The following is a 24,978-nucleotide window of genomic DNA, read 5'->3' on the forward strand; positions in this document are numbered from 1 at the left end:
GTGCCTCACACGTTATCTGCGGTAGAAAGTAGATATACACAATCCATATTTGGATAATGGAACTCAGAAGTTTATTTCTATCACTGTAATCTTATTGCTGTTCTGTTCCCTATCTCGTTTGCATTGTGTACTTGCAAAATTTCAAGTAAATGGAATTGGAAACTGAATCCGAATTCATACATAAATAAACAAGGTTCCGCAACAAGACTTCACAAGTGCCGCCTAGCCGAGGTGATATAGGAATGCTCGATTAGCCTGGAGGGACGTGGGTTCAGTTCCCCATGATTGAGTTTGCCGCGCGTTTAGGTTCGCGTAGCTGTAAACTTGCATTCGGTAAATGGTAGGTTCGAATCACTCCATCGGCAGCCCTGAAATTCCTTTCTACTTGTTTCCTATTTTCACACCAGGCAAATACTGAGACTGTAACTTAATTGAGGCCATTACCCTTGCCTTTCCAATTCTAGCCCTTTCCCATCCTGACGTCACCGATTACTGTCAGTGTGTTAGAGTGATGTTCAGCCTTTAGCAAAATCGAAAATCAATTCCCCTTTTTACATGGTTTCATATTTTCAAACCATTCAAATGCTGGGGCTGTAACTTTCTTAAAGCCATGGCCGCTTCCTTCCCACTCCTAGCCCTTTCCTCTCCCATCTTCGCCATAAGACCTATCAGTGTCTGTGCGACGTAAAGCCAATTGTGTGAGAGTCGACGAATTTAGAAACGAGATTTCCACTTCTAAAGGGGGAGACGGCTATGAGGTTGAATCAGCTTACACCCATAATAAATATCGGATTGAATGCTGTGTGACACGTGGAGGGGCACAGGGCTAACCACTCTACCACGCTTATGGTATTGCCGAGGTTACGGGTAGTACCTAAGACTTTTCAAAGTCCTTCATCGGATGTACGGAGATGGCTCCACTTCTGCTTTTTATAACAAGACATCATATTGTATTTAATGTAGATATATCATAATTAAATACTGAATTAATTCATTTATTTATTGTTCTTTGCGATCAGACCTGCTAGGGACCACATGTCAATTTCAATTCATTCTTCTTTGTTATTTCCTCTTCTCTTCTTTCCAGTATTCATCCTTGCGCTATTCTTTATTCTCATCTTCTCGGACAACTCTGGAACGGGTTCTCTTTTCATTCTTCCCTGAAATAATTTCATTCCTAAATTCCTTTTTTAATATATCTCTTGCTATATTTTTATCTTCTCTTACTTTATTGCTTTCTAAATCTTTTTGACCTCTTGTATCCAGTTCGTTTCTTACTTTTCTTCCAAAGGTATTTGAATATCTGTTTTGTCAATCCATCTTCCATTCTATACATACATCCAAAAATAGCAGTTTCTTTTTTATTATTGTTTCTGTTATATTTTCTATTCTCCGGTATATTTCCTTATTAAGTCTTATTTATGTCTGTTGCCTTCATTGGTCCTTCATTGATTCTCCTTTCCACTACTTCCAGATTATCCAAACTGCAGTTTAAAACTAGACATTCACTTGCATAAATACATTCTGGTTTAACTACTGTACTGTAGTGTCTTATTTTAAATTTTTTAGGTAAGCATTAGTTTCAGAACTTGTTAGTGATGCCATACGCTCTTTCCATCTTGTGTAACCTTTCTTTTACAGCAGATTTTCCTAAGTCATTTTCTTGAATCATTTCTCCCAGGTATTTCAAAGTCATTACTTTCTCTATTCGACAAAATAATATGTGTTGTCAAATATTTTGAAACTTTTTTATATTGGTAATAAATTTTGTATTTCGTACAGAGATTCTCAAACCTGTTTTGTTGCCTATTTATTTATTTATTTACTGTATTTACAACTGGCTGTTTTTACCCATCGTTGATAGGTTATATTTTGTTCTATTGGAGGAAATGAGCCGTCATAATCCTTTTAGCACAATATCTAGTAGAGATTAGAGGCAGAAAAAATAGAAGACACCTCAATTAGCAATGCAGTGTACTATAATTATTGACTAGTTTTAGGAACTTACGATATGTAGATTAGTTTATATACCAGCTAACATAGGGGCTGCCTGGTCGAGGCGGTAAAGGCGTGCTCGGTTCGCCCGGAAGGACGTGGGTTCGAATCCCCGTCAGGAAATCGTAAAAATTAAGAAATGATATTTCCACTTCCGGAGGTGCATATGGAACATGGGTTCACTCAGCCTCCACCAAAAATGAGTACTAGGTTAATTCCTGGGGGAAAGGCGGCCGGGCTAACCATTCTACCCCATCAAGTGCCGAGGTTACGAATAGTGGAAACCTTAACCTTCCACCACTCCCAGGGCCTTCATGGCTTGTACGGAGATGACTTTGCTTTACTTTGCTTTTTACCAGCTAACATACGTGGTGTATATCAAAATCTCGATGAATGGTGCCGTATCTGAACGGCTACGTGGCGAATGTGTGCACGAATGCACAAGGCTCTCCCAAGACATAGTGAGGAATACACGTGACCGGCAGGGTAAACCTGCTGCGGCCAATGGATCGTGATCGGCGTGCGGCCTTGTGTGAGAGGTAGTATCACGGCGTAATGGAGCAAGACGTGAACATCAAGTTTTGCTACAATCTGAGGAAAACTGTGACGGAGACGCATGCAGTATTGGTGCAAGTTCATTTGAGGAAGGCGGTGAGCAGAAAACGCTCCTGCGCATAGTGCGATCCGTGTGGTGCCAATTCCTGGCTCAGCACGGCGTTCTTGAGCTCCTCCGTACTCTCCTGATCTAGCTCCTGCAGAATTCTTCTGCTTCTTTGCCTGAAAAAGCAATGAAAGGCAAACATTTCGCGGACGTGGCAGCCATTTAAGCTTGTGTGACAGCCGTTCTCCGAATGATTTCTAAGGAGGCCTTTGTTGACAGTTTCTAGAAACTGTATGAACGTTGCCAAACCTGTGTTATAGTAATGGTGATTATTTTGAAGGCCAATAAAATACTTTTATTTGTATGTTCTGTTTTCTATGTTTTCTGATAGCATTCATCCAACTTCTTAGACTGACGTATAAAAGGCAAAGTAATCTGATTTATGTTTCTTTGCAGTAAAGAATAACTCAAAATACATTTGCAGTTGTGAGAAAATTGTTTACTTCATTCTTGTGTTATTTATTGAAAACCAAGGGCTAAATTTATTACTTCATTATTTCTTGTTTAATTGTGGAGGTAACTAACTCTCTCTCTCTTTTTGTTACAGGGAGGACTAAATCCATCTGGTAAGTGATAGAAGAAAGATAAATGAATTTATAAGGAGAAGATCTCCCCTGCTTGCTTCTTTCTCTACTACCTTGAGAATTAATACGATTTTGCTCGGAATTGTTGAGACTTAATTACAACCCATAGCTATGTTCATGGTAGAAGTAACTAAAATATTACTTTTTGTTAATTGCTGCAAATAATGAAGTTTTTGCAAGAGAAACCTACACTAGTTAGAGGTCGGAAAATGACAATATTGCTGATATCGTTGTAAGCGCCACACAACGTCCAGTTCACATCTACAATATTAATTGCTAATACAGAAAACCTTATCCACAGGGGAATGATCAAAACTTACCTTTGGGTAGTGTGAGAAACATATGCATCTGATTTTTACGATGGGCTGTGTGAAGGGGAATTAAATTTCACGAAGTAATCGAAACCAATTTCAACACATTAGGTCGTGTTACGTACATTTAGTACGTGTTGAATAGATGTTAAGTACAGAACAAAAATGGCCAACCGGACAAATGTTCCTTGCAGACCATTAATTTTTAGTGTGAGTAAAATATTAGGAACTAATCACTGCACTGATCATAAACAAAGAGACAGAACCAAGGACGTCACCGGATCATCAAAAATTGATGCCAAACCATGTAGGGAACCTATGATCAGCAGAAGTGACTTGGTCTACTTTCCCAATACTGAGACGGAAGCTATTTTGTGATTTTGTGACTAGTGATATTTTGTGAAATAACCACGGCTGATCTGATTCAGGTTATTAATTTTATAATTTTATCTGTCTCTTATTGCAAGTCTACTTTTGTGTTAATACAAATAGAATCAACCGCTGTTAAATTCAATTTTATTAATCTGATTGTATGCTGCTGTCATTTCTACCGTTTGTAGGGTATATAAGGTGAGATCCAACCAGCAAAGTATCTGCTTCTCAGCTTATTACCTCTACATTAGAGATTATTTTTGTCTTGATTTCTTTATTTATCGTTATCATTATTAATATTCCAAAACTGACGGATCTTATGGTGACCTCTGGTGCTCATTCACCTGCACTTTTTGGCAAATTATGTATGCTAAATATCACCATACCTTTATGTGAGACCTTGTTAGCAAAATTAATTGTACCGGGCGGTACACCTCCACGCCGCTAATTCAAATATTGCGCCAATTGAAACTTCTCTACTGGAGAAACTTGGAACTTTAACTACTGAACTAATTCCACGGTTATTCAGAAGATGTCACTGGGTGTTTTTATTTGCCTTTTGTTTTTCAACGATTAAGAAGTGTTGACAATCTCTAACAGATGTCTCTACCCAAAAGTATGGTAACACGCTCTGGTGCAATGGAATGAACTTTCTTGAAGAAATTTTTGTATTCCTAAGTTTTGTTTTTACTAAATTCTGTTCTGTGGTTTGTGGGTTGGCAATATAAATCCTTTCTTTCCGCATGTTTTGAATGTAACCAATCAGGAATTTATGTAATAAATTTTCCACCAATAAGGTGTTTCTTCCTTGTCTTGTGTATTCGTTTTTGCTGTTATCCAATAAAAGTGCGGGTAGTTATCATTCATGACAGGCCTCGAACTTTCCACGAGGGTATAAAAACTGCTGATTTTCTTGTCTCAGGGCCACTTCAGTAACATCTTTCTTAGTGTGTGGATATGTAGCAGGGGGCGGGACGCGCCTCTTTCTTCGGGCAACAGATCTCCAACAAGGTAATGGCCTGTTAACATATTTATTTCTTGCCAGCTCAGCAGTTTAACTCTCGGAGAAGGTTCGAATCCTTTAATATGTAACCCATCTTTTAAAATGTAAATTCCTTTTATGGCTATGTAAAATCTACAAATATCTTTTACTGTAAAGTGGGATAGAGAGTGCTTCACCCACTCGAACTCCCCTTCATTTTGAAAAGGAGGTGACTACGTTTTCATAACCGTTCTTCTCTTCTTTAATGTAGTAAAGTTTTCTCATACGGGTCACCTCCGTAGCTTGGGATTAGCCCCTGTGTTTCAGCCTAGAGCCACTTAGGTTTTAAAAGTGTATTTAGGAGTGCAAGTTTACGCCTCCAATCCCTTCTGTACTTTGTGCCAGTAACTTAACCTGATATTTTGTTTCTTCATGCGAAGGCCCGGTAGGTTGGGTATTAAATACCCAGATGGCAGTTTGGATAAGAGTCTGTTGTTGCCTTGATAGGCTTGAAAGATCGAGAGCGGGTCAGCTCTTTATGGTGTTGTGGTAAAGGTGCCTTAGAGAGGCTCGATGTTAATTGCTGGGAGCAAGTGCTCCTTGTACTTAGGGGTTTTCTGCCCTTTGGCAGTTGTGGTTGTGAGCTGTGAGCTCAGAAATTAAACTTAGGGCTCGAAGCCCAAATCTTGTAACGAACTGTAATGTGTTAATTTGTTGATCTGCTACTTGATACCTGTTATACTTTGTTATTTGTTGATTTTGAAAAGAAAATATAACCTTGTTAAAGTTTTAAATCAACTTTAATTTTGTAGTTGAGACCTATTCCAGCCCGCACCTTCTTTCACCTCCAACTACCACGGATATCTCTGTGACATTAATTATTATCAGATGTGAAATGTGGATAAGTAATAAATGACGTCCAACTGTGTGTAGGTATGAGTATTTTTGAGGAGTTACAATAGTTATCGAACTCCGCTGTAAACAACCCAATTGTACTGTAGTCAGCTTGTGAGCGTCCTAGGCCGTATACTTTAAACTGTCATTAACACACAAAAGTGCAATTGTCTGTCAAACTGTTATAATTATGAAAAAATATAGGAATATCTTATTCGAAAGGTAATTCTAAATCTTCCGTGTATATATCTTTTTTGATACGACTATCAATGTATCCTTTGTTGCCATTGATGCTTTCACGGCCCATACCTATAGACATGATATAGATTTTGGGCTTATGCCGTGTCAAGAAAATAAGGTGAAATTCTTTACGTTCCGCAGAGATTATTGTTCTGCGTCATCAAGAAGGATATCTCCACTGTCCACGAGGAAGGCTTCTCAAACAATGAGCTTTGAATTTAGACGTTATGGTACGTTCATTCGCCACCCGATGGCTCTCCGGACGCGGCACAGCACTAGCTTTCGAAGCGGAAGCTGATGGAACCGCCAGAATGAGTGTGAGTGGGTCACATAACATAACATGTGTACGCAACATATGACATTGACAGGTGTATGACTTGGACACAAGCCCGGAATGAAACATCTGGTGACGAGGAAAAAAATCTGGGCTTGTGTCAATGTCATACACCTGTCAATGTCACATGTTGCGTACACATGGTATGTGACACATCCAGACTGATTCTGATGGTTCCATCAGCTTCCGCTTCGAACGCTAGCGCTGTACCGTCCGAGTATTCATCTGGTGGCGAATGAACGTACCATTTCCACTTCTTTGTAACGTCTAAATTCAAAGCTCATTGTTTGAGAAGCCTTTCTCGTGGACAGTCGAAATTTTCTTCTGATGACGCAGAGCACAGTTCTCTGCCAAACGTAAAGAATTTCACCTGATTTTCTTGACACGGCATTAGCCCAATAGCCTATATCATGTCTATAGTTTATCCTTTACCTTGGTTTTTATCTCATAAAGCATAACCTGAACTTGCAAATATATAATCCTGGAAAACAAAGAGTTACGGAGAAAATGCGCGTTCATATTTTTTAGAAAGCTAAACTCTTATTTACACTAGGTTATCTCCATTGTTGAATCGACATAATAGTTTAGGCAGAATCTGGACCCAAGATTTTTCTGACCTGCTCCACTTTTTTATAAATTACCTAAGAGATTGTGGCGATTGAGGGGGAAGTACAACTTGGCAACCATCTTATGATGATACTCTACCGAGCTCGATAGCTGTAGTCGCTTATGTGCGGCCAGTATCCAGTATTTGGGAGATAGTGGGTTCGCACCCCACTGTCGGCAGTCCTGAATATGGTTTTCCGTGGCTTGCCATTTTCACACAAGGCTGCGGCTGCACCTTACTTAAGGCCACGGCCGCTTCCTTCCCACTCCTAGCCATTTCCTATCCCATCGTCGCCGTAAGACTTATCTGTGCCGGTGCGACGTTAAAGGCAATTATTGGAGGAGGCCCGACATTTTTAAAATGAAGGTATCGGAAAAATAAAGGGAGGGACAACAAAGGGCGAGGTAATGAAATGTTCCCTTGGCCCACAAACGCAATACCGTCGGGGTCGAAAAGAAACTAGAGTTGAGCAAGGAAGGTCCGACAGGAAAGATGAAAGGGAGGAGCTCTGCACAAGTATGTGGAAGCAGTAGCAGAGTAGGGGAACATTGTCGCCGATCCACGCTCCCAAGTTAAGAGCCCCTGGTTCCCTATTTAGTCGCCTCTTACCACAGGCAGGTGATGCCGTGGCTGTATTCTCCTACATCCACGTACTGGGGGGAAATTTGTGTGATCACCAGATAACATGGCATAATTACATTTGACCTGTTATAATCCTGGAAGAAATAACCATTTTAATGGTAAATGACTAAAATCGATTGAGTGAATCCCGAGATTTGCTTCCATATACAATGAAACAAAACGTCTCTCTATACAATATTTTGATATTACAGCAACGAATTGCATGGTAAACTAATGACGATTGTACATCATGGATATTATCAATACAGCTTATGTCTGTGTTCAACCGTTTCAATTATCTAAAAATTTTCTCGGTTCTCCCAGAAGGACATGACCCCCCCCCACCCAATCAGAGAGTCGAAAAATATAAGAGACGAGATTTCCACTTCCAGTTGTGCACATGCCCCAGAGCTTCACTCAGATTACACCAAAAATGAGTAACAGGTAATTCCTGGGAGCAAAGGCGACTGTGCATGGGGCCGATAACTTCAACCCCCACATGTTCCGAGGTTACGGATAATGGATGTATTTACCTTCCGCCGCTCGCAGGGCCTTCGTTGCCTGTACGGAGATGACTTATTGGCATAGTATGGAACTGTGTAAAATGTTTAGATATGTTTTACTTTGTAACTTAGTTCGGAAATACCTTATGATTTTTAGCAACACCAACTGCTATCAAGAAGTTAGCACGAGTTAAATTGAAGTTAAGAAAACTTAATCAATCATCAATTCATCATTCATTAGTGATCTGCATTTAGGGCAGTCACTCAGGTGACAGATTCCTATTCGTCGTTTACCTAGTTCTTTTCTTAAAAGATTTTAAAAAATTTAGATATTTATCGAGCATTTCCTTTGATAAACTATTCAAACCATTAACTCTTCTTCCTATGAAAGAATGAAAATGAAAACCTACAGCCTGTTTTCCAGTCAATGGCCTGGTCAGGGATGGGATGAATGAATCCCTCAACTTGCGGCGAGTTTCTATGAAAGAGTATTTACCCCATTTTTTCTAATGAGTTCCAACATCCTCTTATTATTATTATTATTATTATTATTATTATTATTATTATTATTATTATTATTATTACCTTTTAAATGTTCCACTTAAGCTTATTAGTCTACTAACGTCATTTCACGCCACCCCTTTACTGACAACTCGGCTCGTCACCTTACGCCTAAGTTTTCCTAGGCCAAAGTTTGCAACATTTTCCTAACATTTTTCTTTTGTCGGAAATCACACAGAATAAACCGTGATATTTTCCTTTGGATATTTTCAACTTTTCGTATCACGTAATCCTTGTGAGGGCTCCATACTCTAATTGGGGTGATTCCAATGACTTATATGCCCTCTCCTTTACATCCATACCACAACCCACCTAAAGACCACAGTACTTACGATTCTGAGATGTATACATCTCACAAGGGAACTGTGTGGGTTGGGAAAGATCAATTGTGCCGGACTGAGTGGCTCAGACTGTATAGGACTGCAGATAGAACGTGACCCAAACAACGCAATGTAGGGGTAGTAGAAAGAGAAGTTTAGGTACAGACTGTCATCTGATTTGAGCCTGTCAGATCTCCTCTCTTCTTCAGTGACCCCTTCCTCCGAGTGTCAGCGTTTGGAGTTAGGCTCTGGTAGGAAAGAAGTTCCTTCCTCGTTCTGCGCGTGATTGGGTCATATCTCTCCTGCTGACTTTTACGTAGTAGAGACGTGGACTGGTCCTCTAGTGTCGCTGTGGTGTACTATAGCGGAGAGTTTACACCATAGGATGTTGCTGTGACAGTTCTTCGCTAGTCCCATCAAGAGGCAGTTGCGTACATACAGTATAAGCAGAACTAGGGTCTGTGTTGTGAAGGGTAGTTGAAAGTGTCAGCGGCGGGACTTGAGAATGTCGTAGTTTGAACAACGATAAAATGTCAAGTCCTACCAAAAAATAGGCAAATCCGCTAGGGAAATGTCTGAGATGATGAAATCGAAATCATCCGAATCACCACGACGGGAAAAAGCCGCGAAAATACAGGTCAACAGACTGTGTGATGCCTTGCGCCAGTCCACGAATATGTGGACTAGTACGTACAGAGTGTACACTGTGTTATCTACATTGTAGGCGCCAGTCCACGAATATGTGGACTAGTACGTACAGAGTGTACACTGTGTTATCTACATTGTAGGCGTCAGTCCACGAATATGTGGACTAGTACGTACACAGTGTACACTGTGTTATCTACATTGTAGGCGTCAGTCCACGAATATGTGGACTAGCGCGTACACAGTGTACACTGTGTTATCTACATTGTAGGCGTCAGTCCACGAATATGTGGACTAGCGCGTACACAGTGTACACTGTGTTATCTACATTGTAGGCGCCAGTCCACGAATATGTGGACTAGTACGTACACAGTGTACACTGTGTTATCTACATTGTAGGCGTCAGTCCACGAATATGTGGACTAGTACGTACAGAGTGTACACTGTGTTATCTACATTGTAGGCGTCAGTCCACGAATATGTGGACTAGTACGTACAGAGTGTACACTGTGTTATCTACATTGTAGGCGCCAGTCCACGAATATGTGGACTAGTACGTACAGAGTGTACACTGTGTTATCTACATTGTAGGCGCCAGTCCGCAAACTTGTTGACTGTAGTAGTAGTAGTAGTAGTAGTAGTAGTAGTAGTAGTAGTAGTAGTAGTAGTAGTAGTAGTAGTTTTCTGAGCCAATGTTGGCGAGCTCGATTACGGCTCAGGCCAGTAGTCTCGTGTCCCTATATTTACAGCACGCAAAAGAACTTTTGAAACAAAGTTCTGGAGCCTGGACGTGTCCGCAAACGGTAAAACTAGTTAGTGGAATGTAAAACCAGTAATATTATCACGATGTAATTATACGCCCCTTTTCTATTTCTGGAAATACATTTTTATCTCCTTAACATAGGCGCGTAGTGGTACAACACCTCCTAGATATGATTTCGTATAATTACATGCTAACTTGTTATGGTGAGAAATTCATTGATACTGGGCAGAAATTATGTATCGATTGAATCCGGAGACATAGTGGTACGACAATACGGTACGTTCCCTTTTGATATAGGATATGCCAGCCGTTCAATATTAAGATGACCGGGCGAGTTCGTCGTGCGGTTAGGGGCGCGTGCCTGTGAGCTTGCACGCGGGAGATAGTGGGTTCGAATCCCAGTGTCCGCAGCCCTGAAGATGGTTTTCCGTGGTTTCTCATTTTCACACAGCCAAATCTTGGGTCTGCACCTTAATTAAGACCACGGCCGCTTCCTTCAAATTCCTAGGCATTTCCTATCCCATCGTTGCCATAAGACCTATCTGTGTCGGTGCGACGTAAAGCCACTAGCAATATTAAGATGTTTTTTTTTTGCTAGGGGCTTTACGTCGCACCGACACAGATAGGTCTTATGGCGAAGATGGGATAGGAAAGGCCTAGGAGTTGGAAGGAAGCGGCCGTGGCCTTAATTAAGGTACAGCCCCAGCATTTGCTTGGTGTGAAAATGGGAAACCACGGAAAACCATCTTCAGGGCTGCCGATAGTGGGATTCGAACCTACTATCTCCCGGATGCAAGCTCACAGCGGCGCGCCTCTACGCGCATGGCCAACTCGCCCGGTATATTAAGATGTAATGGTACGACATTTATTTGAAGTTGACACGAACTGTCCGCAGTAACAGCAGTTTAAACATTTGTTCTACACAGTAACAGCACAATACAAAGCAAGCACAGTAGGGTAGAGATTACATTGTATTTAAATTACGTTACGCCAGTGGAATATTCTGTGTCGTTTGAGGGCGACTTAGGGAAGGAGGGCTGGTAGACTTACCTACCCTGAGCCGTGCATGAGAACAAAGAGAATGAACGATAAGCTTATGCGTGTCCTGGAATACGACAGAAGTGTTAGACAATGAAGGTAGTGAAAACACATATAGGAAAGTTAAATACCACCTATACTCAAATACGCTAACGTCGTATCGGTAGATTTTTCTATCTGTTAGGTCATCAGCCTAGAGGCTAGCTAGTCCTCATATAGCACCATCAAAGTTCATGTGATTATAGGAAAACCGCACAATCTGATGATAGCGCCAAAATTGAGGCGTATTAGTTAAGATAAGGAATGATGTAGTTTGCTAATGCTTCCCTCCCTGGGTCAGAAAGTGCTACTGAAGCACGACTGGCACTATGAATAACTCCTTTAATAACAATCAGACACACTCAGCATAGTCTGAATGTCATTACGCAGAACTACCCATACCCCAGAAGCTTTAATATTGTAACAATCAGGGATAATACTGGGACTTCGACGGAAGCAACATTTCCGCTCTGGCCTGTGACAAAAAGACAGATGCAGAAGTACTGTACCGCATCCATCAAAAAATTACAGTAGGCGGTATCGGTAGAGTTATGAGAAAGTAAAATAATTCAAATGGGACAACATTCCAGCACATCGGTGTCTCCGTAGACCAGGGCCTCTCAGGGTGCATGCACTGTGCACGGTGCAAAAGACGACTTCGTTTGGTTGACCAGAGTGCAGACCCCCACTCCTCGATTTGGAGCAATAGCGCTGTCTCTCTCTTTCCTCACGCCTGTCTCGCTCGCTCCTCCTGTCTCATTCCTCACTTGCTCCGTAGCGCTCCAAATCCGAGCTGAATTGAGCCGAGTTGAGTCGAGCTTAGCCGAGTAGCCCAGAGACGAAGCGTTGGTCCGAGCCGAACCGAGTGGAACCAATGCACAGTGCACGGAGCTCTTGCGCCTCGATTTGCACGCGTGAGATTTTGGGCGTTTGAAAGGCCCTGCCGTAAACCGTAAAAGAAGTGGCCATACGTGGTACGTAAATTTAGTAACATTATTTACCAAAAATTATCGCAATGACCTTCTTACTGATGGAGTTCACATGCTCATTTTTAATAGCAAATATTGCCCGATCATGCAACCAGTCAGAGAGCAGGTAGTTATGGCGTATATCAGAAATCACTGAGGAAATGTGGTTGTCGGTAGAAGCGACCGGAGTAACAAACATCGGAGGGAGTTAGAATCTCTCTTGACCGTCAGCAGTAAATTTTCTATCGGCTATCTTAAGGAGATCCGCCGAAAACTGTCCTGAATCTGTCTCTTTAGGCCTCGACTGCTCTAATACTGTCGGGGTCGGAATAGAACAACAGTTGGTGAAGGGTGGTCTCACAGGAAGGATTACAGGAATATCTCAGGACAAGTAAGTGGTACCAATGCCGGACTCAGCTCGAGGCCCTTCATCGTCACACCAAGTCCCACATTAAAATATTAGAAAATATTTGACTACACATAAAAACGGAAGACAGTAAAGCATCTAATAACAAACATAAGTGAATAAGAGATGTGGATTGTAAGACTACGGAAAATTAAATAGGAAATCTATACCTACTAAACAAGAATACGAAACCTACACAATATCAAAAAAATAGAAAAACAGAATATATATAGTATGATGAGGGTGGCAATGAAAATGGCTGAATAAATAAACCACAATGCACAGTAGTTCTCAAATATGAATAAGCATGCTTAGCAATCTAAAAAAAAAAACGATACCCTCGAAATGATTTCCGCAGAATGACGTGCTCTTCTTTTAGTTGGCCCGTTAACAAACGAATAACGAATTTACGCGAATGGTGACTAATGATGACGAACTTTGCTTCACGTGACCCCTACTTACCTGCGAAACGAGTAGCCTATTCATTAGTGAAAGTGTCCACAGCCAAAAATACAAGAATAAATGTTCTCCAAGACAGCTATAGTTACGATGAAAATGTAGCCCATATGAACTTTCTGGTAGAAAATTCCATTTCAAAGCTAGAGTGAGCACTTCATTTTTCAATTGGACCAACCGTTTACCCGTTATTTTAGTTAATGTTGGGCAATAATATCCCAAATTTGGGACACAACCCTAAAAAAACCACTAGTTAGAAACTGTGAAATATGTAAAATTCAAAATCCCTTGCGTGACTCAAAATCCCGAATCACGTAAGGGATTTTGAGCTTTCGAATTTCAGCACAGTCGGTATAGTAGTTTTCGAGCCTATGCGAGACAAACAGACAAATAAACAAACAAGCAGAAGACAGATATTACCTAAATCTTATTAATAATAATAATAGATAATGGACAGCGTTGTATGAAAAATGCCTTATCTCTGATTCCTGTTCCTTATTCACATCATTTACTGAAGGTCAAATAACACTGCGTGAGGAACTCCCCTCTTTATCATTACGACATTACGGCTCTAATTTTCGGAGTTCTATTTTCCAGAAATTTTAAATTCAGAGATGGTGTGTTCTAACCCGCTGTCGGCTTCTCTGAAGATAATTTTCCAGCGTTTCCCGTCTTCACACTAGACAAATGCCGGTGCTGTATCTTAATTAGAGGAATCGTCACATCTCTCCCAGTCTCAAACCCATCCTATTCCACCGACGCCATAAGGCCTATCTGAGTCGGTACGACATCACAAAGCAAAAATGCTCTCATCCTCATTATCTCGAGCTGTGTTTATTGGAACTCATTTTCGAACACCCTGTATAAACCATACTAATAACAGAACAACCGAGCTCGATAGCTGCAGTCGCTTAAGTGCGGCCAGTATCCAGTATTCGGGAGATAGTAGGTTCGAACCCCACTGTCAGCAGCCCTGAAAATGGTTTTCCGTGTTTTCCCATTTTCGCACCAGGCAAATGCTGGGACTGTACTTTAATTAAGGCCATGGCCGCTTCCTTCCCATTCCTAACCCTTCCCTGTCCCATCGTTGCCTAAAGACCTAACTGTGTCGGTGCGACGTAAAGCAAATAGCAAAAAAAACAAAAAACAGAACACTGATAAAAACAGCCAGAATCAAAATGTTTACTTGTTCTTTAGTGTTAAGTCTCGTCAGTTAAAATATTTAGTCATCTCCACAGGCATTGATCGTAACGTACTTTCCCTTCATTTAGTTCATATTGCAGTGTTGGCGTTTTAATTTTGAACGTGTTGAAATTGAGATCAAAGGCGCGTTGGTTTTGCGTGACACTCTGCCATGCATCTTGTTGGCCCAAGAAGTGGCTGGTCGTTTATCGCAAGACACGTGTTGTTTATGAGCCTCAACCATAAAGAGCCCGTACTGCCACGGCCATTTCAAGCGAACGTAAGAGAAGGAAATTTTAATTGAGAACGTCAAAGTAAAATAAAGAAAGACAGAAAGAAAGAAAGAAAGAAAGAAAGAAAGAAAGAAAGAGCGAACTGTACACTTCATTTATCCACTTTGGCTCTATGTAAGTCCAATACTATTGAACTGTCAAATCAGTGAATTTTGTTGAACACTTCCAGATATGATACATATTTCCGGACGTAAAAATTAGTAAATTAGGACTCCTGAACCGACAAGAAAAGAGGAACTTTTAAGAAACTAAACCTCTGTTAATAATTTATGGAATTCCAAAAGGTGGTGGTGATTATTGTTTTAATAGGAGGTACAACTAGCCTACCATCCCCTATATAACACTAAACAGAGGAGGAAAAAGGTAAGGAATCTGACACTTCGAAAAACGAAGGTATCGGCCCAAGAAAGACAAGGGCCACAAAGGGCGTGAAAGTGAAAGACTCCCTGTAATGTCGTCGGATTCGAAAACAACAAAAATTGTTCAAGGAGCCCAGATAGGGTAGATGAAAGTGAGGAGACTGGCACACGTGTAAGCAATGCCAGGACTCGGCTAAGGGTCGTGGTCGCCAACCCACGCTGAGGCCCCTTTTAGTCGCCTATTACGGCGAGCAGCGGATATGGAATGACATACCGTCGGTGAAGAAACCAAACCAAGTATGTCACGATGCTCTTCCTATCCATTATTATGTTAGTTGTGTTCATTTTCCTATGCAAACGTGTGAAGGAAAATTAACCCTACAAGCAGTATAATGTAGCAGTCCGTAAATACGTCTCGCAAACATACATTCCTACAGTACTCTAAAGTAAGATTTTATTTTCCTTTACACAGATTCATAAGGAAGTGTACACGAAAATTGTTCTGATTGATTTTATATATATATATGTATATATATGGCTGAGAGGCATGACCATTGTTAAGGTAAATAATGGATAGGAAGAGCAATTTGTTCCTTCAACGACGATACACATTATTGTGCGGCAAATAAAGAGAAATGAAATTGCAAATGGATGGCTTTTTTTAAAACCTCGTATGTCGCAATGCTCTTCCTACCCATCATATTCCTTAAGACTGGCCACACCTCCCTGCCATATATTTATATGCAGTCCATCAGAATAATCTTCCTTGTGTTCATTTTCCTATACTAATATGTAAAGAAATATGGACTTTAACATACTGTATTGTAGGGATGGTGTTTGCATGGCGAATCTACGCACTTCATACATTTAAAGTATTTAAGGTTCATTTTCCTTTACACATTACCATAGGAAAATGAACATAAGGAAACTTTTTCTGATGGACTGCATACAGATATGTGGCAGGAAGGTGTGACTAGTCTCAAGGAATATAATGAGTAGGAACAGAATTGGGACATACGAGGTATTGAAAGAAAGTAACCGAACATCAATATTATAACATCGAAGCTGACGATACAGATGTGTTGAAAATGTGTACCATAACCTCTCACCCATTGTTCATAAGTTCCTGTAGATTGTCGAGCACGTTGATGAGTACAGGACCGAGCTCGATAGCTGCAGTCGCTTAAGTGCGGCCAGTATGCAGTAATCGGGAGATAGTGGGTTCGAACCCCACTGTCGGCAGCCCTGAAGATGGTTCTCCATGGTTTCCCATTTTAACACTAGGCAAATGCTGGGGATGTACCTTAATTAAGGCCACGGCTGCTTCTTTCGCATTCCTAGGCCTTTCCTATCTCATCGTCGCCATAAGACCTATCTGTGTCGGTGCGACGTAAAAGCAAATAGCAGAAGATGAGTACAGGTTGTCCCAAGGAGTCAGAAGTTGACATTATGTTTTCTCGTAATTTGGGAGCATTCCCAGGTGGTCATCTACCGGAAAACGGATTCTTTCAGCACGGCTCATATCTAGGTATCTGGGTAGGTGATATTTCGGGAGTGGGAAGCGTACGGGAAATTAAGCGACTGCAACAGTGTTGTTCCTGAAGAGCAAGAGCTTCTCGTGGTGTAGGCTGTAGTTCCATCTCGCTGCAATCATTGCTGTTGCAACGGCGGATTTCCGGCGATATTCAGTACTGTTTGTTGTTCAGGGCACGTTTGTAATTTCAGTACTGATTGTTTAGCCGCATACTATACTTATATTCGTGTTCTGTACGGTCGCATCGTCTATTTTTAAACACTTCTGATTGCATGTTCAAAATGTGAAATATACGGGACGAATATTTGTCTTATAACATTAAAATATATTCTTCTTCTTCTTCTTCTTATTATTATTATTACATCTGAAAACATAATATTGCATTCTTTGGCTCAATCTTCTTCTCCTTCTACCACTTCTACCACTTCCTGGTGAAATCATGGGTTCGAATTGTGCGACGAATGCGGATTGGCTCTGTTTTACACCAGGATGCCCTTCTTGACACCAAATGGAAGTATTCACTATTGCCTGTTTCTGTGACGGTCGGTAGTGTGTCGTTCGAGTATCAAGAGAGTATTGGGACAAACATACTGCCAGTCCCCCGACCCAGAGAAATTAACTGGACGCGTTTGAGTCCCCCAAACCGGTCGGAAGTCGAACCCGGAACGCTCTTAAAGGGATACCTAAATGCTGACCCTTCATCCAGAAAATCTGGCGCCTGTATAATAATAATAATAATAATAATAATAATAATTTATCCATTTTAGTATGATAATATCTGAGTTGCAATGTTACTGTTTCATCGCCAAAGAGGACGTGGTTGGAATTCCCGAAGCATATGGATTTTTTAAAATGAAAAGTCATAAACATGTGGTTTGGATTGTACGTAAAACTGAAGGTCCGTGGAGGTTACAAGAAATAAGATAGAATAGAAAAATATTTTCATATGTATTTTGCTGTTCCACAATTACATAGACGGTTTTATGTATTGCCTTTATAACCTACTAATACTAATACTATTTCTACTACTAATACTGCTACTACTACTACTACTACTACTAATAATAATAATAATAATAATAATAATAATAATGTTATTTGTTTTACGTCAAAGGTTTTCGGAGACGCCGAGGTGCCGGAATTTAGTCCCGCAGGAGTTCTTTTACGTGCCAGTAAATCTACCGACACGAGGCTGACGTATTTGAGCACCTTCAAATACCACCTGACTGAGCCAGAATCGAACCTGCCAAGTTGGGGTCAGAAGGCCAGCGCCTCAACCGTCTGAGCCTCTCAGCCCGGCACTACTACTACTACTACTACTACTACTACTACTACTACTACTAATAATAATAATAATAATAATAATAATGTTATTTGTTTTACGTCAAAGGTTTTCGGAGACGCCGAGGTGCCGGAATTTAGTCCCGCAGGAGTTCTTTTACGTGCCAGTAAATCTACCGACACGAGGCTGACGTATTTGAGCACCTTCAAATACCACCTGACTGAGCCAGAATCGAACCTGCCAAGTTGGGGTCAGAAGGCCAGCGCCTCAACCGTCTGAGCCACTCAGCCTGGCACTACTAATACTACTACTACTATTACTACTACTACTACTCAAGAATAGAAGGAAAACTCGAACTTTATTCCGTCGTTTTAGTTTACCACTTACTCTCGTTGAGCTCAGCGCTAAGAGGACCCTGCCGCACAATTATGCACTGTTCCTGATCTATAATGCATTTTCCAGGCCACGATGTAATGTAGTCGGAACCAAGCACCTTACATGTCGTGACTACTGGTACTTGGCTGTGTGGCAGTAAATAATTCAACCACTAGGCGGTTCATCCCCCTGCAGACCGCAAAAGCGTTGTTCCATGTGGCGTACCAAGTAGCATAAGCATCTGGCATGGTATTAAATTATTTTTGCCTTGAAATCAGCTTCGCTTTTGAAGTTCCCAGTTGTTGTTTTTGTTAGATTATAGCAGAGGAACGGCAGAATGGACTTGTCTGTCTCACATGGAAACAAGCCGACCTGGAGTTCTAGGAGTTTTAAACCTCGTTGTAATAATAATAATAATAATAATAATAATAATAATAATAATAATAATAATAATAATAATAATAATAATAATAATATAAAGCATCAGGTGAAGGTTCAATAACCGGGCGAGTTGGCCGTGCACATAGAGGCGCGCGGCTGTGAGCTTGCATCCGGGAGATAGTGGATTCGAATCCCACTGTCGGCAGCCCTGTAGATGGTTTTCCGTGGTTTCCCATTTTCACACCAGGCAAATGCTGTGGCTGTACCTTAATTAAGGCCACAGCCGCTTCCTTCAAATTCATAATTCTTTCCTGTCCCATCGTCGCCATAAGATATATCTGTGTCGGTGCGACGTAAAGCCCCTAGCAAAGAAAAAGAAAAGAAGGTGGAATAATTGCCGAAATGTTGAAAATGGTTGGTGATAGGTCCAAAGTATTCAATAAATATTTCAGGACATCTGGCATACTGAGGAACTTCTCGAGGATCGGATGTAACTTATGCATTAATTAACAAACTTAAGAAGAAAGGTGTCAAATCAGATGTGAATAACTACAGAGGATTTCTGTTCTATCACGCATCTATAAAATCCTTCTCTAAATCACGAGTCGATAGACTAGAAAAACAATAAGACCACTTAACTGATAAAATCTGGCAGCATTCTGGAAAGGAAGATCCTACACATGGAAAGATCCTAAACCAAAAAACCACACCATTAATTCACAAAAATAAAAAACAAATAGTAATCAACTTTGTTGACCTGAAAGAGTCGTGTGTTTCTGTGAGAGACGGACACCACCCAATACACAAGAGAAATTCCAAGTCGACTGAAGGACAAGAGAATTAATCAAGAATAGTCTAAACAACACAATACATACGTACATACATCTTCATTATAGACCGTTTTGCCTTTCAGCGTTCAGTCGCAAGCCTCTGTGAATTTACTAAACTTCACCAAAATTCTCTTTTTGTGACTAGTTCTGTGGACTCGTTTAGTTTTATACATCCTTAAATCGTTAAAAACTGAGTCGAACCGTCCTCTTGGTCACTCCCTACTGGTCGTACCATCCATAACAGAGTCTATTATTCTACTGGGTAACTTATCCTTATCCATTCACCACACATGGCCCGATCACTGAAGCCGGTTTATGCGTACAGTTTTATCGATCGAGTTCATTCGTAACTCATCCTTTATCTCCTCATTCCAAGTAACCTCCTGCCATTGTTCTCACCTGTTTGTACCAGCAATCATCCTCGCTGTGACTTTTCATGTTCAGGTTCTCATTTTTGGTATAAGCCAAGTGATCCCTTTGCAAACCTTTCGAATACCTGATGCGGAATGGTACACACCGCCCAGCTAGGTAGCCTCTGTTAAAATAGACACCCCATAATAAAACTCACTGAAGTTCTCATTACCGAATACAATGACACAGATAAAGGACCCAAACCGTGAATCCCACCGTGGACAGTCCTGAAGTTTATTTTACGTGGTTTCCTATTTTCATACCAGGAAGATGCTGAGGCTGCACGGCCACTACCTTCCCAGTCCTAACTCTTTCCCATTCTTTCGTCACCGAGAACCTTCTGTGTTTTACTGCGACGTTAAACCACAACCAAAATAAAATCCTATAATAACGATTTGGCAGTGGGCATTGTTCATAGAATCATCCCTTAACTTACTTCAGTACATTCAGTGTTTACTTTCTGCTGTTATTTTGGTGAGGTGTTTACATCCATTTCGTTTTGCTTTGCGTTGTGAGCTGCTTTATGAATACCTTATAAATCTGCGTATATGCCAGTAAAGAGAAGACTCAATTAGTAAGAAGCACAAGGGAATATCCAGTGGCTGCGTTTCAACAACTTAACCCATAAAAGGAAAGTATTATCACTTTCTTTGTATTATTAAGCGTTAAGGAACATACGCAGTGCGTAAACTTGAAAACTGGCTTCACGCTAATTAACGCACGCAGACACTAGAATATTTAACTCCGAGCTGCGAGAACAAAGAGGGAACATTGGCTTTGCCAGCAATCAACACAATTTAAGGTTTTAATTCGTTTAGGCTTTGCTGTGTTCAACGAAGAATGCTGAAAATACACTGGACTGCTCAAGTGACGAACAGAGATGTTCTAAGAAGAATGGTGAAATTCAGCACTGTCCATCATTAAATATAGAAAAACTACAATGTTAACAAATATGCTTTGGGGTCAAGAACTGATACTGAAAGGCAATGGACAGTAGGCAATGGTCTGATGATAAACGGGGTTCAAAATCAGGTTGTGAGTTTCACAAATAGGGAAAGTCCTCTCAGTTGTAATTACTTTCTTGATGGGGTGGAAGTTCCGTTTGGGTATCACTGTATTTACCTAGGTGTTAATATATGGAATGATCTTCATTGGTGTAATTACATAAATGGGATTGTAAATAAAGGGTACAGATCTCTACAAGTGGTTATAAGGGTATTTATGAACTGTAGTAAGGATGTAAAGGAGAGGGCATGTACGTCTCCGGTAAGATCCCAACTAGAGTAAGGTTCCAGTGTATGGGACCCTCACCAGGATTACTTGATTCAAGAACTGGAAACGTATTAAAAAAAAGCAGTTCGATTTGTTCTATGATTTCCGACAAAAGAGTAGCGTCACAAAAAATGTTGCGAAGTTTGGGCTGGGAAGACTTGGGAGAAAAGAGACGAGCTGCTCGACTAAGTAGTATGTTCCGAGTTATCATTAAAGAGATGGCGTGGAATGACATTAGTAGACGAATACATCATGGTGTCTTTAAAAATAGGAAAGATCATAATATGAAGATAGAATTGGAATTCGAGGGGACAAATTGGAGTAAATATTCGTTTATAGGAAGGGGAGCTAGGGATTGGAATAACTTACCGAGGGAGACGCTCAATAAATTTCCAATTTCTTTGCAATCATTTCAGGAAAGGCTAGAAAAACAACAGAAAGGGAATCTGCCATCTGGGCGACTGCTCTACATGCAAATAAGTCGTGACTGATGGATTTGATTCTATGAAGATGTAAAGCTTTCCCAAATAAAACTGAGACTAGTGTTGGTTTCTTTAATGGTTTTTCGTTTGAAAGACGTGAGCATGCAGGAAGTAAAGAGTGATGTGTCGGTTACATATCTACCTAAATATAGCCTCTTGCCAGTATCCAGCATTCGTGAGATAGTTGGTTCGAACCCCACTGTCGACAAGCCTTGAAGATGGTTTTCCGTGGTTTCCCATATTCAGACCAGGCAAATGCTGGGGCTGTACCTTAATTAAGGCCACGGCCGCTTCCATCCCACTCCTAGATCTTTCCTGTCCCATCGTCGCCATAAGACCAATCTGTGTTGGTACGACGTAAAGCAACCTGTAAAAAAATATTGCCTCCTTGTTGGTTCAAGCAAGTGTCCCAGCGGTCCACTTGATGACGGATATCCCGTATCGGTGAATCCGACTCATCATTGCTTGCAAACTGGCATCCTTTTATTGCTTTCATAATTTCTTAAAAATTTTCTCAGCAGGCCTCCAACTGTGCCTGACTTGATTTTGACTCATTCTTATTCGTCCATGATAAAATTCCCAATATCATCTGAACACGGTACAGTGTGATATGCACTCATTCGCTCATTTTGACATAATGTGCACAGCCTATGTAACAAGAGCAAGTGTACGGCTATGTTTTGATGTCTTCATTGTTCATCGTCCTAAGTTCCATTGCATTCAGACTAGTCCAAGCTAGAAAGTTTCCTTGTAAGTGGGATGGAGTACAGTAGTTAGCTCTATCCCCCACCGCCTTTGTCCCGAGAATTACTCCGGTACTAATCTTTGGTGCAGAACCATATGCTGCTCCAGAAGTCTCTTTCCTACGTTCTTTTACACTGCCACTCCGCTCAGACTCAAAAGAAATTAATAAAATATAATGCCATAATTCATTCACATTAGAAAAGCCAGGGAGTCAAATCAGTTGACCACATACTGTATTCGAAGAATTTCACAGGTATCAATCAATCAATCAATCAATCAATCAATCAATCAATCAATCAATCAATCAATCAATCAATCAATCAATCAATCAATCAATCAATCAATCAATCAATCAATCAATCAATCAATCAATCAATCAATCAATCAATCAATCAATCAATCAATCAATCAATCAATCAATCAATCAATCAATCAATCAATCAATCAATCAATCAATCAATCAATCAATCAATCAATCAATCAATCAATCAATCAATCAATCAATCAATCAATCAATCAATCAATCAATCAATCAATCAATTTAGCACCTGCCCGGCTCCGTGGTGTAGTGAGCAACGCGTCCGCCTGTCACCCGGCGGCCCCGGTATCGATTGCCGGCTGGATCAGGCCTGGGTACTGGGTGTTTGTGTCGTCCTTAAAGTTCCTTTGCTCACATTCAACACTTTACGCTTCCTGCATTCCAATTACACGCAGGTTCATATCACATGGTGCAAGTAGAGGCAAAATATCTCGATAGGTCGACGCCCTGAACAAATACTTCTTTTCAAAACATAAACACCTTTACAATGCTCTATTTTCAGCTAGATCTGTGGCCTTGTTTAGTTTCTCACTCTTATTGTTCATTGTGAATAGTGTGCAATAATGATAATGTTATTTGCTTTACGTCCTACCTACTACTTTGACGGTTTTCGGAGACGCCGAGGTGCCGGAATTTTGTCTCGCGGGGAGTTCTTTTACGTGCCGATAAATCTACCGACACGAGGGCGACTTATTTGAGCACCTTCGAACACCACCGGACTGAGGCAGGATCGAACCTGCCAAGTTCGAGGTGATGAGTAGTGTGTAAATATCTTCGCCTTGGTCTTCCACCAGTACTCTTACCTTCCATGGCGGAGCCCATTGATCTTCTAGCTAACCTACCTTCCTCCATTCACCTCACATGACCGCACCACCGAAAGTAGTGTACGAGTAGAGCTTCATCCATCGTATTTATTCCTAACTGAAACGTAGCCTTTATCTCCTCATGGTGAACATCGTCTTGCTATTGTTCCTATCTACTTCCCCCAGCAATAATTCCCGCTACTTTCATATCGGTTACTTCACACATACGAATAAGATATCGCGAATCCTCGCATCTTTCACTCCCGTACAGCAAAGCGGGTCTGAAAACATTTCTTCCGTGAGCTGACTTCTTTCTTACAGAATACAGTTGATCGCGACTGCAAGTACATAGTATTGGCTTTCCTGCACCTTGATTCAGTTTCACTTAATTCCATTACCATTCCCAGAGAATACACATCCGAAGTACGTTAGGTGATGTGCCTGTTCCAGTTTCGTATTCACTGCCTGGAATTGGATCCTCTGAGGTTTCTTCGCTAATGGCATCACATTAGTATTTTGAAATGCTAATTTTCATATCATTTTTGTCTCACCTCCTTCCAAACTCCGAGCCATTAACACCAAGTCATCGGATAGGCTAAACTGCTTACTAATCTCCGTCCAATTGAATCCTTCCCTGCCATTTTATACGTTTCACCAAATGATATATGTTTACTATGAATGAAAAAGCGTACGTGCCTAGTCTAACCCCCGTGTTGTTGTTTGAGTCACCAGTCCATAGACTGGTTTGATGGAGCTCTCCATGCCACCCTATCCTGTGCTAAACTTTTCATTTCTACGAAACAACTGCATCCCACATCTGCTCTAATCTGCTTGTCATATTAATACCTCTGTCTACCCCTGCCGTTCTTACCCCCTACACTTATTTAAAAAACCAATTGAACAAGTCCTGGGTGTCTTAAGATGTGTCCTATCATTCTCTCTCTTCTTCTCGTCAAATTTAGCCAAATCGATCTCCTCTCTCCAATTCGATTCAGTATCCCTTCATTTGTGATTCGATCTATCCATCTCACCTTCAGCATTCTTCTGTAACACCACATTTCAAAAGCTTCTATTCTCTTTTTTTCTGCGCTACTTATCGTCCATGTTTCACTTCCATACAATGCCACGCTCCACACGAAAGTCTTCTAAAACATCTTTCTAATTCCTATATCAATGTTTGAAATGAGAAAATTTCTTTTCTTAAGAAAGCTCTTCCTTGCTTGTGCTAATCTGCATTTTATGTCCTCCTTAATTCTGCCATCGTTAGTTATTTTACTACCCAAATAGCAATATTCATCTACTTCATTTGAGACTTCATTTCCTAATTTAATAATTCCTGCATCACTTGCCTTCGTTCGACTGCACTCCATTACTTTTGTTTTGGACTTATTTATTCTCATCCTGTACTCCT

At 40.8% G+C, this 24,978-nt stretch overlaps 1 long non-coding RNA gene across 1 annotated transcript in view; it reads left to right on the forward strand.

Annotated features, from left to right (window-relative positions):
* Nucleotides 1-24,978, forward strand: part of LOC136872729 (uncharacterized) — a 493,104-nt gene that overhangs the window by 113,253 nt on the left and 354,873 nt on the right. The window contains exon 2 of the long non-coding RNA XR_011018104.1: nucleotides 3,204-3,222. This is a non-coding gene — a long non-coding RNA (uncharacterized lncRNA). The remainder of the gene's footprint in view (nucleotides 1-3,203; nucleotides 3,223-24,978) is intronic.

Source organism: Anabrus simplex, chromosome 4, assembly GCF_040414725.1.
Source record: "Anabrus simplex isolate iqAnaSimp1 chromosome 4, ASM4041472v1, whole genome shotgun sequence".
Lineage (NCBI taxonomy): Eukaryota > Metazoa > Arthropoda > Insecta > Orthoptera > Tettigoniidae > Anabrus > Anabrus simplex.